General features: G+C 50.0%; 1 protein-coding gene across 3 annotated transcripts in view; it reads right to left on the reverse strand.

Annotated features, from left to right (window-relative positions):
• Positions 1 to 14,194, reverse strand: part of LOC139753209 (uncharacterized) — a 44,442-nt gene that overhangs the window by 16,689 nt on the left and 13,559 nt on the right. The gene's annotated exons all lie outside the window — the stretch shown is intronic.

Raw genomic sequence — 14,194 nt, forward strand, 5'->3', positions numbered from 1 at the left:
GCAATAAGGGTAGTGGCTCGTGCAGTGGCAGAGTTCACGAGAAAGAGAAGGGCTTAGATGTTTTCCCATTGGTGTCTATACAGCCAGCTGGTGTCAGGAGATGTTGGCGCGCTACCACCCTCGTGTTGCCAGACTACCCGAGATAATGACAGGTCACCAGCGGTGTTGGCAAGACTCACCCTCCCAGGTGTTGTCACAGATAACGACAGACTACCCACTGTGGTGTCGGGGATGTTGGCAGACCATACCAGGATGAGAGCGAGCACCGAAGCCAGCCACCATGTCACGTACACACACATACACACACACACACACACACACACACACACACACACACACACACACACACGAGTATCCTCCCCCACAATGATCACCTCTTCCCTCACCACGTAAACAAACACCGAGAAACAGTGTCCCTCCATGGACGTCCCCGGACCTTCTACCCTACCAACCGGGGCAGTCAAGCCTGGGAACCCCCCCCCCCCCCCCTCGAGAGACGTAAACCACAGTTATCCGCCTGGCCGCCAACACCGTGGGTACAGCCCCTACAGCAGGTGGAGAATAACACCACATAAACCCGGAGTTATGAAGCTAGAATATGTCTCCTCCTCAGAGTCCAGGTTTATCCGTACATCAGCGGCGGGCGTTTCTCGTCAGCTCTACTCCCCCCGTTTGTGTACACACACACACACACACACACACACACACACACACACACACACACACACGATAAACGGACCATATAATGGACACCGGTCGTAAAATTTGGACCTGAACCGCCCTCTCTCTCTCTCTCTCTCTCTCTCTCTCTCTCTCACACACACACACACACACACACACACGGAGAGAGAGAGAGAGAGAGAGAGAGAGAGAGAGAGAGAGAGAGAGAGAGAGAGAGAGAGAGAGAGAGAGAGAGAGAGAGATAGTTGCGCACATTTACCTGGGAAGAAAAAAAAAAAAAAGGCCATTACACCCACCCATTGCTACGCCCACCTTATGAACCTAACTACGCACTGATTTTAACACGAGGTTAATATTAACTCTCCTCGCATAACAACACTAACGTTAAATGCTCATGTCTTTCCCAACAACTATAACCTGGCACATTTTAAGAGTTCCTTTTTTTGCACTGCTTCCAAAACTCGTAAATACTTTCCCTTGTCTCTCCCTTTTCCATTTCATAATCTTCTCTCTATTTTGATTATGGCCTTGACGTGGCCTATTGTCCGTGACTGGAGCCTCCAAATGAATACATTTCAGCGCCTTTCTTTTAAGGTGCTTGCTGAATGCAGTGTTGAAAAACTTTGACACTCTACCTACAGTGATACTGTGGTACATGAAGGATTCGTATTTCATAATTCCGTGTGCATAACTTTAATTCATTTAAGAATGTAATGTCCTTTTAATGATGCAACGAGGTTTACAGCGGGGGAAGAACACTGAAGGTAAAGATTGGCTGTTGGCAACTACACCTAAGCAATAAATAGTGGAGGACTAGCCTGGAGACGTCCTAAGGTCGACCTCACTCGAGTGTCAGGTCTCCAAGGCATGGACGACCCTTCCCCCGTCTCTGGGGAAGTCGAGGGGTGGAGTGGGTTAACCCCGAGGTGCTGGAGATCACGATGCCCCCAAGGTCGATCCTCCGCTACCTTGCCAATGGGAGTGTGAACCCTAACCACCAGCGTCCATTAATACCTTCCCATCTCTTCCAATTTTCTATTGGCCTTTCCTTCTGTCCCACCCATGTACTTTCTCTCTCTTCCATCATCTACGGTTTCCCATTCCATCCTGCCTCTGTTCCGTTACTTTCTCAACACCTGTTCTTCCCATCCCCCCCCCCCACCCCCCAAAAAAGAAGTTTGCCCATAAGCGTCCTCTCTCTCTCTCTCTCTCTCTCTCTCTCTCTCTCTCTCTCTCTCTCTCTCTCTCTCTCTCTCTCTCTCTCTCTCTCTCTCTCAATCTATCTATCTATCTATCTATCTATCTCCTTTTTTCCCCACTCAGGATTTTCCTCCTTATCTCGTTAAACACCTTGCCGCTTGCGCATGAAGGGGCGTAGCTCCCACACTCCCTCTCACTCCCCGCTCTAATTCACCCTCCGCTTGTAATGGCGCAAAACACGTAAGCCATGTAACCCCTTTCATCTCATCATCAGCTGTTGTGTAATCAGCTGATCGCTCCGTTTCCTGGATGTCAACAGAAGCGAGTGGATGAGCACTTTCCCTTTCGGCCCAGGTTCCATTGCAAATCAATTTGCATACAATAGCACTCGAAAAGAATTATATAAAACACTGCCCGGTATCCGGTACACAGAAACTGCATATTTGAAAAAAAAATGATGTTTTTGTTGGGGAGAATTCAAAGACGTGTACCGCGGAGTCTTCCATGAAAGGCATTATACCTGGAGCCTTCCAACAGTGGCATTATACCTGGGGCCTCCCAAAAGTGGCATTATACCTGGAGCCTCCCAATAGGGGCATTATGCCTGCAGCCTCCCAAAAGGGGCATTATGACTGCAGCCTCCCAAAAGTGGCATTATACCTGGAGCCTCCCAAAAGTGGCATTATACCTGGAGCCTCCCAAACAGAGCTGCAGACCACAATCTAAGCAACAGACTGGTGGTATAAATTTCCCTACGTTCCTCACAGCACTGTGGTCCGCCTCTGTGTCCCTAAGGGTCCTGAACTCGTAGAAGGTGATGCAGGTGGCGGTCACCAGAGCCTTGGCCTGAGTTTGGGGACCTCCACCTGGCCAGCTGATTAGTCGTCCCTCCCGTTCCCTCGCCATGAACAACAGAAGAGGCGTATGATAGGGACGACCACAACACCATCTACTGGTACGAAGTGATGTATATAGGATCGTTCACACCTATTGTAAGGGAAGGCGGTCTTAGCCAAATGGGGCTCCTTCTCTTAGACGTTTTCCAAAAATACTGTTCCTCATTTCCCACGCTGGCGAGGTTGCGTGAGGAACAGATGAGGAAATGGCCTCCTTCACTGACATCCACTCTCATGCTGTCGTGTATATTGCACCGTCACCAGAACCCCTCTGTCCACAACTGGACTCCACCTCAAAAGTCGTCTCTGGCAGGGAAGTATCAGCGTCGCTGATACTTCAGAGGAGTCCACCCTGTCCCTGCTACCGGGTGTAGTGCAGCCTTGAAGCTGCAGGAGTCCCAGAGGAAGGGGTAATGGTATAATAATAATATATTTATTGAAAACAATGTGAACTTGTAGAGGAGGTATAAATGTCCGAAACTCAACATTTACGTCTTTTAGTGAAAACGACTGAAGAAAACACCATGAGACCTAAATATCTAAAAGCGATTTACTTTTGCTTTGAAATACCAGGACAAACTCAAACAAACACGTCACATTTGTAAAAAAAAAGTCTTCGTACTGAAGTCATGGAGTGTCACAGTCTACAAACAATAGATGTGAAGTTTAATGGAGGCACAAACATAGAAGGAAATACATTGGATCCTCTTACATAAAGTAGGTGATGGGAACTCTATCCTACACACTGGACGTGACTGCGAGCACATACAGAACTAGAATCCAACATGCGACCACAGCAGTGAGCGGCTGGCCAGCTGCCACCGAGCCTTATACTAATTTCTCACCACCTACGACTGTACCATGAGACCCAGCAGTCACTATAACTTGAGACTCATGACAATGAACAAGACAACCTCCCCATGAAAACACGTATACAGACCAACCCCCACCGCTTTCATCGCTGCCATGACCTTCCCCCTCCAACCAGCCAAAGGAACCAGTATAAGTGACAGCACTCCATCTAAAGGAGACTTGAAGTACTGCCTGGCGGTATATTCCCCGTCCCCGAGGAGTCCAGCTGGCCTAAGGGACATCACGCCCTCCCCAGCCCGTACGAGAGAACTAGATCCTAAGGGGAATAGGACGTGACGAGAACACTACGGTGACCAGTCGAGGCGAGAACCTTGGTAGTTTCCCATTCCTGATTTTCAGGCGAGGTCCGGATACTCAGTTTCACCCGCCCATGTGTCCAGAATATTAAGGAGGCATCGAACCCACCAACCGCACGCTGTCCGCAAGAACACGTTCTCCTTTTCTCCGTAAACTCGTTGTTTGCTGGTGATGTTCCAGGACCTTCCCCGTGGCCAGAGGGGTACACTGCGACCAGCGACGGATGCGCTAGAGAACCGTTTTAGTTTCACGGGTGAAATTCACTTGGCAAGAGCTTAAATGTCAAGGTTCCGATCTTACGAGAGGAGCCAGAAGGATTGCATAATCCTGGTGCGCCTTGGTGTCAGGACCTGGTGTTGGCTGCTGATCTAGCAGGTTTAAAGGGAGGGGGTATGGGGTCCCACCTGGGCCGAGACCTGACGTTGACTGGTGTTAGTTCGAGGAGGACGTGGGCGTCGAAAGACCTGGTGCAGGCTGTGGTCCATCAGGGCTGAGAGGGAGGGGACCTGGGCTTCAAAAGACCTGGTGCTTTGGAAGTTAGCACCCCAGTTAAGGTCTTCCAGCAACTCGACCCACGACATTCCCTTCCTCTTGACCCTTCACCTAACCCTTACGGTACTAAAGTCATCAAATGACAATGAGCCGTCCGTTGCTATCAACATCAACTAATGGCTGACACCCACAGAACGATACGTCCTTTCTCCTCACACCATCGTGGCCAAATATTTCAACTGCTCTGACTTAAGGTCTTGACATCTAGAATCCCTTGACGTCACCACCATCTCTTCACTCTCCTCTCGGTCGTGTGACCTACTCCTCACGGGCCAAGAGTAACAGAGGCAAGAACTAGCGTATCCCTGGACTTGACCCACACGTCTGGGCAGCCAGTAATCATACCTTATCTCAGCTCACGAGCGAGGCCAGTGGTTGGGCGGGATGGCCTGGGCGGGTAGGGGGAATGACGCCTCAAGTTTCATCCATCTGAAGGAGAGGCTCGACACCTCCACACCCTAGCCATCTGAGCCCTATCTATGCCGCCATCAAGAGCTCTAACTATCCCCCACGTTCAGCTCCATCTACCCTACACTGAACCCTGCCAACCCTGCCTTGAGCCCTACTCACACAACACTGGTAAGAACACTAGGAATCCTACATCCAGACAAGTCCAGTGCCAACTACAGCTAGTAACAGGCTAATAGATCACAATCAAAAGAGAACAAAGGCCCTTGAAACACACACACACACACACACACACACACACACACACACACACACCGTAAAACACAGCTGTGACAACACGAAGCCTCAGATACACACTATAATGCTGACACCACTGCCATGGCATAAGACCCCTCAGAATTTTTTTTTTAACGTGATAATTATGCCATGTACGAGATTACACGAGCATAATACTTGGGTGTGTGAATCGCTCCGCTACAACCCAAGCATATAGAAAAAAAAACCCACCAGGTAACAGAAGACTAATTGGTCTATAATGAGGATATTTGACCAAGATAATCAGACCTTACAGGTCCGGGAAGCAGGGCGAGCGCTGTGTTGACCCGACGTGCGGGAAGAGTTCCGTGTTTCTTGCAGCTGCTCCTGGTTGAGTGACGGGAACTTTCCCAAGTAGGGAGGAAGCGTCGGAACTCATTATGCGCCTGAGAGACGCCAGCATAACGCTATCTTTAGCGAATCTGCCGTCACTCCTTAGCATGTGTGTGTGTGTGTGTGTGTGTGTGTGTGTGTGCGATCATTATATAAAGGGGGCGAAAGGTTGAGGAAGGATTCCCTCAATGATAAGGACGGATTTATTAAGCAAGCGAGGCACTAAAGCTGTTACTCCTCGTAAGTTACCTTCATAAGGGCAAGGTAGAGACAGTCTGGTGGTAGTGGGTAGGTGGAGGCACTCCTCTGGTGTGGAAATGGTGGATGGTCACCTCTATGCCTCCCCTCCACGAATCCATGTTCTCCCCATGGATCATCAGCTCCTCCAGCACCCCATCACCCCAGGGCTTCCCTGACAAACACCATAACAAACTTCTCCCCAACTACGACCCGTTAGGTTAACCCCCTCCTCCTTGGGCACGACGCTACGACCCTTGAGCACGACAGTACGACCCTTGACCACGACGTTACAGCTCTTGAACATGACAGTACAACCCTTAAGCATAGCGATTCGTCCACGGACTGATAGCTTGTAAGGGTTAGAACAGAAGGCCCAGGTCATCACACCCAAGGGTCGTACCGTCATGTTCGAGGGTCGTACTGTCATGCTCAAGGGTCGTACCGTCGTACTTAAGGGTCGTACCGTCATGCTTGAGGGTCGTACCGTCTTGTTCGAGGGTCGTACCGTCATGCTCAAGGGTCGTACCGTCGTACTTAAGGGTCGTACCGTCATGCTCAAGGGTCGTACCGTCATGCTCAAGGGTCGTACCGTCATGGACGAGGGTCGTACCGTCGAGCTCAAGGGTCGTACCATCATGCTCAAGAGTCGTGCCGTCATTTTCGAGGGTCGTACCGTCGTGCTCAAGGGTCGTACCGTCATGCTCAAGGGTCGTACCGTCATGGCCGAGGGTCGTATCGTCATGGGGACAGCTCGCGGGGTCAGCTCTCGGCGCCCCCTGGTTGACACCTACACAGAAAGTGTTCGTCGTCTGATTTATGGACTGACCGCGTCATCCGTGGTGTTTACGCCCTTTTAACCCCCCTTCAACGTGGGATGGGGGGAGGGAGGGGGTTAGAGAAGATATGGGTCGGAAGGCCCGAATTTACATCTGTTTTCGGTGTGGTTGTCAGCCATACAAGCTTTACGACGGCGGGTGAGAAGTGATGACAACGCTTAGCTCTCTTGTCTCCCCCCACCCTAAGCTTTCTACTATTGTCATGAGCGGAACACAGGCTTGCAAATGGAGAGAAGCGTCCGTGACCAACCCATCGCGTTCGGGACTCTGGCCGACCCAAGGAAGCCATAAGTTCCTCTCCATTTACCTCTGTCCCGCCACGGAGGCCAGATGGCGTCTGCGCGGAACCCAGTGGTCTCATTCTGTAGGATGGGCCAGAACCAGACCGCAGACGCATAGACCAAAATATTAAGGTCTTGGCTCTCTCTACTCCTCCGAACCTGACCGTGAATGTGGCCTCCCTCCTCAGTCTACCATCTGTCGGACCCTGAACCTGTCAGCCGTTCCTGGATAACGTCTGAAAGATTTTTGTATCTTTCCCTAAAGTCATCCCTTTTTGAGGTTTACAGAAAACGAGAGCTGAGCAAGGTAGATGGGTGCTTCAAGGTGGACCTCGAGTCGCGAAGGATCTTACACGAAGCTCCAGAGGAGAAGTGGGGGTATCGGTAGCAACAGAAAGGAGGTTAACAAGAGCAACGGTAGAGGGAACAACAGAAGCAACAGGTGCGAGTAACAAGGGGTTGGTTGTCTATGTTATATTATCAAGTTCGTGGCCTACGCTACCACTGCCGCTCCTCCCGTAGCTTACGAGCCTGCGCTCCGGACGGGGGCAGTGCATGGTGGGTTCCTTGAGGAAGAGAAGTGTTCTTTAAGTCGCTGACGATGATGCAGCGTCGTCGGAAATGTCTGGCAAATGCATTTTCGTCCCTTGCAAAACTATACAACAGCATCCAAAACAGGAAAACGAAAGCTCTCTCTTATACGGTTCCTCAACGTGGTCTTTGAAAGCGCTTTTCTCTCCTTCAATGCTAATCAAAATAGCGAGACGAATAACTATATACACAGGGGCTTTTATGGCCAGTGAATGGGTGCAAACCTGTTAGGCGGGAGTAATTATCCCATTAACAAGAGGGAAATGCTTCATTAATTAGTAGGTTAATTATCGTTGCTAATTACTATAACAGGGAAGCATATTTTGATGTCACTAATTATCTTACAATGTCTCAACGTAATTCTGGAATTAAACTGATTGGATGTATCAACACGTCTCTCTTGTGTTTATCTAAATTATTAATAATGTTCTAACTTAACAGATTAGCTTTTTTGTTGTTCTGTGGATAGATCATTTATTTTTTTCTTACTGTAAATCTACTGTAAATAACCTACAATCATCAGTAACCCAAGCACACAAAAGCCCTTTTTTATATTCTAAATTGGCGTTTACATAATGATATCGTATCTAAGAGGAAGTAGATCCTCTCTCCACCCCATCTCATTAATGAATAAAAAGGTAATTTCTCCCAGCAACAGTGTGTTGTGGCGAGTGAGGGAGATGGGGTTGAGGGAGGAGGGGTTAGGGGATGGAGTTCCACCCCTTGGGTTCATTTTCGGTCTCGTGTTGAGGATAAGGACACAGTGTTGTCACACACTGTTATCTGTTGTTCAGCCTCCCTCCTCTGTGACATGGTCTCTCTCTCTCTCTCTCTCTCTCTCTCTCTCTCTCTCTCTCTCTCTCTCTCTCTCTCTCTCTCTCTCTCTCTCTCTCTCTCTCTCTCTCTCTCTCTCTCTCTCAAACAGAGTATGCAACAGCCACTGTCGTATACCACGACCACGAGTTTACCACAACCATTACAGTATAGCCCCGACCACTAGAGATCATTCTCCCACCAGCACAGTACAGCTTCATCACTATAGTTTACCAGCACCACTGTAGTATACCCCCCACCACTATAGTATATCCCCCGACCACTGCAGTATACCACACCCCTAGGGAGAGAGACGAGTCATTAATCAGACAGGGTAGATAATGTCGCCTTGCGAATCACCCGAGTCCCCCCTTATTAGCATCTGACATTGAATATTCAATAATGGGGAGAGAAGGAACGTGTCAGCTACACAATTATCCCAGACTCTAACGTCTCTCGGTTAGTCTAGAAGTGTTAAAGTTGATGCGATGATGTTTTAAAGTTACCTTCGAGGCTTCTATCGCCTTCCATGGTTAGGAGAAGGAGGGTTTGGGGAATATTAGGTACCGTCCACCTCAGCATAGTAATTACAAGGTCAAAGGCCAATGCCATCCTAACATGGCCTTGATCCACACTAAATGCCCTTTAGGTTAGGTGGGGAACTGTGCCAGTCATGAGGAAGTGGTAGTATGGGAGAACAGAATAAACCAGCGACTACAGTTGCGATTACACGAGAAACAGACAAGGAATCACAGGGAGGAGAGAGAAGATTAATGGATCATTCATACAGGAATTCACGTAGGAACAGAGAAAACAACCGGGTCCTTTCGAAGCTGTTCGATGGTGGAATTCGTATAGCTGGCGGGTCGGAGTAAAGTGGGGGGAGGCGTACAGCTCCGACCTTTCGTGTGAGTGTGTGTGTGTGTGTGTGGGGTGGGGGACCCTTCAACATACGTGCGGACAAGAAGATACGTGGCTTCACCGCGACCACGACTGACACGCGACGGATTTACGGCCAGCAGACGAGAGAGAGAGAGAGAGAGAGAGAGAGAGAGAGAGAGAGAGAGAGAGAGAGAGAGAGAGAGAGAGAGAGAGAGAGAGAGAGTATGGAGATCAAGTTACCTTTTCAGTAATAAGGAAGCGATGAGTCCTGTGAGATAAGTGAGGAAGAAAGAAGGTTTGGAGTTACCAAAGAACAGACCAGGTATAAAACTGTTTTGTGCAGTATATACGGTATATTTATACCATAAAGCTCAAATACAGTATTTACGGTCGGTATATATCTATACCTTACAGCTCAAATACAGTATATACGGTCGGTGGGCTCTGGATACCTCCCCTCCCCAGGTGGGTGGGCTCTGGATACCTCCCCTCCCCAGGTGGGTGGGCTCTGGATACCTCCTCTCCCCAGGTGGGTGGGCTTTGGATACCTCCTCTCCCCAGGTGGGTGGGCTCTGGATACCTCCCCTCCCCAGGTGGGTGGGCTTTGGATACCTCCCCTCCCCAGGTGGGTGGGCTTTGGATACCTCCCCTCCCCAGGTGGGTGGGCTCTGGATACCTCCTCTCCCCAGGTGGGTGGGCTCTGGATACCTCCTCTCCCCAGGTGGGTGGGCTTTGGATACCTCTCCTCCCCAGGTGGGTGGGCTCTGGATACCTCCTCTCCCCAGGTGGGTGGGCTCTGGATACCTCCTCTCCCCAGGTGGGTGGGCTTTGGATACTTCCCCTCCCCAGGTGGGTGGGCTTTGGACACAATTCCTCCCCAGGTGGGTGGGCTTTGGAAACCTCTCCTCCCCAGGTGGGTGGGCTTTGGACACAATTCCTCCCCAGGTGGGTGGGCTTTGGAAACCTCTCCTCCCCAGGTGGGTGGGCTTTGGATACCTCTCCTCCCCAGGTGGGTGGGCTTTGGACACAATTCCTCCCCAGGTGGGTGGGCTTTGGAAACCTCTCCTCCCCAGGTGGGTGGGCTTTGGATACCTCTCCTCCCCAGGTGGGTGGGCTTTGGACACAATTCCTCCCCAGGTGGGTGGGCTTTGGAAACCTCTCCTCCCCAGGTGGGTGGGCTTTGGAAACCTCTCCTCCCCAGGTGGGTGGGCTCTGGATACCTCCCCTCCCCAGGTGGGTGGGCTTTGGATACCTTCCCTCCCCAGGTGGGTGGGCTTTGGATACCTCTCCTCCCCAGGTGGGTGGGCTTTGGACACCTCTCCTCCCCAGGTGGGTGGGCTCTGGATACCTCCCCTCCCCAGGTGGGTGGGCTTTGGATACCTTCCCTCCCCAGGTGGGTGGGCTCTGGATACCTCTCCTCCCCAGGTGGGTGGGCTTTGGACACCTCTCCTCCCCAGGTGGGTGGGCTTTGGATACCTCTCCTCCCCAGGTGGGTGGGCTTTGGATACCTCTCCTCCCCAGGTGGGTGATGGGTATCTCACCCACTTGGCACCCCGTCAACACGAACCCATCCCAGTCTCACCCCATTACTTCTCCCCTCCCAACAACAGACCCCCCCATTCCACGCGACCATTTCCTCTCATTTCCATCAAGCTAAATCTTTGCATCCCACTCACACCTCATCAGCCAACCCCGACGGACTGTAACACTCCAGCGATACAGCTCCTCCACACGCTCACATGCCACCCCCAACTCTAACCCGGTCCTTCCTCACAAGTTCCCGCCACCACAAGTTCACATTCTACCACTTGAACCTCCGCTGCTTAACGTATGACCCCTTCCGAAGCCTGGCATTGACCAACCAACCCCCTCCCGCAGCTTGCCACTGGCCTTTAGATCCTCATAAGAGTAGCGTTTCACCGTCAGTTACGTCAAGTATTTAGCACATCACTATTGCATCATTTTCATATACGTTGGAGGCTCCAGTTATGGACAAAAGTAGAACCATGGCGATTCCCTTTTTCTTTCAACTTGCCCCATGAGAGAAAATATGGAAACGATGGGCAAGAGAAAATAACGATATTTAAGGATTGCCTTAGAAAAGTCGACGAGGTGTAGTGCAGCAATCCCCCTCCTGGACCTTGTACAGTGTGGTTCATTAATGGTTACGACCTATAAATCAGTCTCCGACAGCTGCAGTCTTCCATTCTCTAAGAGATTTATCATTTTCATTCGTCTATTTATCCTCTTTTGTGGGGTTAGGCAACGATTATAAGGTCTTTATTCTAAAGTTATCATAGTATGTTTCTGAATAAGATCCTGGTAAAAGTTGAGTCTAATACTACAGTAATTTCTTCTACGAATGCGATTTTCCCCCTTTGCCGCTTGCGGTGTGCCCTATTCATTGTCTAACTGGGATGATTTAGTTGATATTAAAGAAACTGAAACGTTTCTAGATAAAAAAAAAAAATAGCTGAAACACCTCTAGAAAAGACCCTATAAAACATTACCTAGCTTGCCCAGCAGCCGAGAGGTACCAGTTTTCCGTGTTTGGAAAAATTATCATTAATGTTTGGTTGGCAAGTCTGAGTGCGTTCCAGCGTAACCAAACTGGGCATAGCTTATGTTTATCTTATGAGACGAAAAAAGAGGCAACGAGAATGTCGTTTGAGCAATACAACCCCAACGAGACAAAGTGATGATGACGATGATGTAATGTGGAAAATACTGAAGTATTCAGTAGGGGTACATATAACCATTTCACTGGTTATTTAACTGGTGGACCGGATAGCCCAGTGGCGGTAGGCTGTTTATGTGAAACGAACTTTTGGGCTCAGCGACACTCACTTCAGGGAAGGACGGGGCGCGAGGGATGGTGGGTGAGGATGCGAGTGAACGAAGAGACTGACTCAAGGAGAGGGGCAAGAGGTATGGCCCCCAGGACGCGTCTCCTAGAGCCGAAACTATGAAAAATGTGATAGATTAGTTGAAAGAGGAATTACCTATGAAAATCAGCCAATGTATTCCAACGAAGGAAAGATATGTAGCCAGAACTTGGGACACCGACGAAAGGAAACACAGAAAGGTGTACATATCGGAGAAAGAGAAGAAAGCGTCAATCTTTACGTAAGGCAACTTGATAAGGAAGAAAGGGTCAAATGAGAGAGCGATCCACGTCAGCGCGGCAACAGCTGCCTCTCCGGACTGGTCAAGGGAGATCAACAATTTGGATGGAGTATGGGGGGAAAAAAAACTAACCGTTATAAAGATTTAATGGATGGATGCAGCAGGACTTGGCAACGACAGGAGGGGTAAAAAAAAAAAAGAAAGGGTAGAGAAAAGAGGGTTGGCAGCAGGTGAAGTGGGACGAGAAATGAGACGTGGTCATCGTCAGCAGTGGGTGGGTGGGGAGCTCTTGAACGTAAAGCATCGATACCACAGAACCGGATCAGCTCTGACGTACAAGAAATCCGAACCTCTCCAAGTTCCCGCGTCGCTTTGTTTTCCTTTCAGACAAGGGGGGTTCTGAACTGACATCGTCCACGCTTCACCGATTCTATTATCATCAAACGAGGATTCGTGAACCTCTACAGTTTACGCTTCGCATTACGTCAGTCAGGCGTGTTCGTGTTCTACTTGAATTCTCGCAGCTTATACAGTCACTACCATGTTGGGTAAATGTAGTTTTTCTTTTGTTTTCTGTAGTTAAACGCGAACTGGATACTAACGTATCGAGCCTAAGATCGCTTTCTTGGCGTGAGGCGTTGGGCGAGGCTAAATAACTGACGGCGAAATATTGTACAACTCACGCTTGCCAATCCCCAAGTCCTCCTGTAAACTACCCGACACACACATGGCAATTCTATGGCTGAAGAACTTTTGTGGCCAGTTATCTTTAGCCCCATAACTCAAATGGCAACTGTATGCAATGACTGTGGACACGATCTGAAAGTGACACAGCTGTTAAACAAGGAAAAAAAAAAAAGGTGTTGTTCCTGTCGCCACGCCCAGTCACTGTTAACAGTGTAGATGTCGAAGCACTGCTGCCTTCAGCGTGCACTCCCCAGACGCTCTCTCCTGCACTACAACCCCCTTACCCCTCTGCCACCCCCCATACCCCCTCTGCACTACATACCCCACTACCCCCTCCTGCACTACAACCCCCTACAACCCTCCTGCACAACAACCCCCTTACCCCTCCTGCACTACAACCCCCTACACCCTCCTGCACAACAACCCCCTTACCCCCTCCTGCACTACAACCCCCTACACCCTCCTGCACAACAACCCCCTTACCCCCTCCTGCACTACAACCCCCATTACCCCTCCTGCACTACAAACCCCCATAACCCCCTCCTGCACTACAACCCCCTACACCCTCCTGCACAACAACCCCCTTACCCCCTCCTGCACTACAACCCCCTATTACACACCCTGCAATTCTATGCAAAACTTTGGCCGTTATCTTAGCCCCATAACTCACTGGCAACTTATGCAATGACGTGGACACATCGAAAGTGACACACGTTAAACAGAAAAAAAAAAGTTTCCTCCCACCCCTCACTGTCTACATGTAATGCGAAGCACTGCTGCCTTCAGGTGACCCTACCCCCTCCTGCACTACAACCCCCTTACCCCCTCCTGCACTACAACCCACCCCCATACCCCCCCTCCTGCACTACAACCCCCTACACCCTCCTGCACAACAACCCCCTACCCCCTCCTCCACTAGTTTGAATGGAAGAGGCGGATCCTCAAGTGTCTTTGTTGTCCATGACCTGTTGCTTTGATCCCTCGCAACCTCCTATTGTCCGATCTCAACCCCTACCCTAACCCTCCCCTTGTGATGTTACCACACATTATGCTAATGACAGGATGCAACGAATGTATTCGAAGTGTAGAAGGTAGGCTGATCACCAAAGAACAATAGACGGATGTCTATGGAGAGAAGGGGGCCTGACGTGGACCACCACAGAACAGCACAGAAGCACAGAAA

Source organism: Panulirus ornatus, chromosome 14, assembly GCF_036320965.1.
Source record: "Panulirus ornatus isolate Po-2019 chromosome 14, ASM3632096v1, whole genome shotgun sequence".
Taxonomy (NCBI): domain Eukaryota; kingdom Metazoa; phylum Arthropoda; class Malacostraca; order Decapoda; family Palinuridae; genus Panulirus; species Panulirus ornatus.